Below are 2,021 nucleotides of genomic sequence, written 5' to 3'. Positions count from 1 at the left end.
ATGACGTTTTGCCAGTGGAACAGCACACAGTGCTATTCTTTTTCGCAAATCAGAGGAGCAGAATGGCAGAAACAGTTTTCATTGCTGCGAGGTTTCTCCTGCTCTGCAGCAGAGAGACTCCGTATGTTGACCCTCAGGAGTGTAGGTGGACACATGGCAGGTCCTGGGCCTCCTCCCATTGGTGCTCTGAGGTTAACAGTCCGGAGGCCCTAGGACATGGACAAGGGAAGTGCAGTGGTGCCTCGGTGTGGCAGCCGTGCCAAGGAACACTCATTCTGATAGCTCAGTGGAGTCCTTTGTCAGGGGCTCCTCCGGGTCTAGGGCCTTGCTCACTCAGTGTCCTTACCTGGCCTCTGCACAGGCTGGTGTTCTCACCCTGCTCCACACTGCCTACGCACACTGCACACTGGAGAAGTCAGCTCTTGACACCTGATGGAAAATGTTATAGGCATCCGTGGAAGAAATGTTTCACAGGTGAGAGTTGAGTGGTTTAAACCTTTTATTTGATAAAGGGATTCTCAAGGGAATGAGAAGCTGCTCCACAGAGAGGGAGAGAATAATTTCAAAGCAAATATTTCATAAAGGGTTATGATCCTAACGATAAACAGCCCTCCCCGCGGCCACCCTTGGCGAAGTTGCTGTCTTCTGCCGGGTGGGCTGGTCTTATGATTTGGCGGAGCCTGTTTTTGTTTTATTTTGTTTTTTGTTTTTTGAGACAGGGTCTAACTATGTAGTTCAGACAGCTCGGGAACTCACTGTGTAGGCCAGGGTGATCTCGAACTCACAGCGATCCTCCTGCCTCAGCCTCCGGAGTGCTGGAATTAAAGTCTCGCGCCACAACGCCTGGCCGAAGCCTGGTGGCAGGGAAAGCAGGTGCTGAGACGCTGGGAAGGGAGCTGAGGCGGGGACACAAGCGGCAGCCACTGGGAGGCTGCTAGGCTACTGTGCCCTGGACCCGCACACCCCTGCCCTCTCCTCTTGCGGGTGGCGCCACTGCATGGGGTCGGGACGATGGAGGAGGTCAGGGACGGGGTGGGAGAGGGGAGGGTGCTATGGCGCGGGAACTCGCAGGGACCTTGCCTGGAGGCCGGCCCCAGGGTGGCTCTGGGGCCTTGCAAGCTGATTCCCCAAGGCATGGTGGTGCGAGATGGCGCTGTGGGCAAGACGCGGCTGCTCAGGAGTTACTCCAAGGACGCCTTCCCGAGGAGTATGTGCCCACCGCCTTCGACCACCTCACAGTGTCACCATGGGGCGCAAGCACCACCTCCTGGGGCTCTATGACAAGGCTGGACAGTACCTGCCTTAGTATTTTTTTGGGGGAAAGCAAGCTTAAGAATCTCGCTTGGCACGAAGGCTTTGGAGGAAGAGGAGCTGGGTTTCGGAGGAGGAAGACTATGATCGTCTGAGGGCTTTGATCCTATCCAATGCCTGATGTCTTCCTCATACGCTTCTCAGTGGTCAATCCAGCCTCGTTTCAATATGTGAAAGAAGAGTGGGTACCAGAAATTAAGGATTATGCATCCAATGTATCCTTTTTATTAATAGGAACGCAGATTGATCTCCGAGATGACCCTAAAAGTTTAGCAAGACCGAATGAAATGAAATCAAAACCTGTGTGTGTGGAACAAGGAAACAAGCGAAAGAGATAGGAGCATGCTGCTATGTGCAATGCTCAGCTTTCATCCGAAAGGGACTGAAGACTGTTGGTGATGAGGCGATCATAGCCATTTGAATTCATAAAAATATACAGTTAAAAAAAAGAACAGGATCAAGATGTCTAAACTGCTGTTTGATTACCTGAAAAACATCTTCAGTGGACAAGCAAACTGTCAATTTCAATCTGAAAGCAAATGAAATGCTCCAGCGACACACAGACCTCTTGTAAGGAAGCGGTTTCAAACTTGAAAGAAAAAAAAAAAAAACTTCATCCTCAGAATTCTATAAAGCTCATTAAGAAGGCCTAACAAGGGCCAGGGATTTAGCCGAGTGGTTCCACTGCTACCTCGCAAGCGCAAGGTCCC

The 2,021-nt window shown here is 51.3% G+C and overlaps 1 pseudogene; it reads left to right on the top strand.

Annotated features, from left to right (window-relative positions):
• Nucleotides 1-1,011: 1,011 nt before the first annotated feature.
• LOC104851348 lies at nt 1,012-1,732 on the top strand (annotated as a pseudogene).
• Nucleotides 1,733-2,021: the final 289 nt, after the last annotated feature.

This window comes from Fukomys damarensis, unplaced genomic scaffold, assembly GCF_012274545.1.
Source record: "Fukomys damarensis isolate Sample0158 unplaced genomic scaffold, DMR_v1.0_HiC HiC_scaffold_73796, whole genome shotgun sequence".
Classification (NCBI taxonomy): Eukaryota; Metazoa; Chordata; class Mammalia; order Rodentia; family Bathyergidae; genus Fukomys; species Fukomys damarensis.
This window is presented reverse-complemented; position numbering and strand designations above follow the sequence as displayed.